Raw genomic sequence first — 586 nt, forward strand, 5'->3', positions numbered from 1 at the left:
CATTAGCATACTAAAATTCACACCCACAGGCTAGAGGGGCCCCTACTAACAACAAGCCCCTTACTCTTTGAGCAGGCACAGTGAAATTCCTGAGCATTCCCACTTTAAATGGAAGCGAGGGGTTAGCGACCAATCGTGTGTGCCAGTGACAGAATAATGTTAAAATTCTTTCTCATGTTTTTGGGTGTAAAAGTAGCACTTGCATTTTGGGAAGCTGAGCTTGCTTTGTGGAGCACTGCCCTGCTCCCTTTTCTGTGCAGACCTGGATATTAAAGCAGGTATCTTGACTGTGTGTGTGGATTGGCTTCTTGCACACTGGGTGACGGACCCTGCATTCGGGAAAACACTGCCAGAAGCTGGGCTCGAAGCACTTTGGTGACTGCCAGTCGTGTCCTGTGTGTATTTATGCCCACAACTCTCCCTGGCCTGTATTTATCAGTGCAATGCAATGAAAGAGCTTACTACTAGAAATAGAAACTGTGAGCAATAGATAGCAGGCACGGGGTTTATATAATTGGAAACGACTTTTTAATGAAAGAATTAAAAGGAGGGAGCTCCCACCGGCTCGCCGGGGGCCGCCGTGGCT

At 47.6% G+C, this 586-nt stretch overlaps 1 protein-coding gene across 1 annotated transcript in view; it reads right to left on the reverse strand.

Moving 5' to 3' along the window:
- Positions 1-586, reverse strand: part of LOC104395823 (ubiquitin-associated protein 2-like) — a 103,751-nt gene that overhangs the window by 32,137 nt on the left and 71,028 nt on the right. The gene's annotated exons all lie outside the window — the stretch shown is intronic.

Source organism: Chaetura pelagica, unplaced genomic scaffold (assembly GCF_000747805.2).
Source record: "Chaetura pelagica isolate M959 unplaced genomic scaffold, ChaPel_1.0 scaffold549, whole genome shotgun sequence".
Taxonomy (NCBI): Eukaryota; Metazoa; Chordata; class Aves; order Apodiformes; family Apodidae; genus Chaetura; species Chaetura pelagica.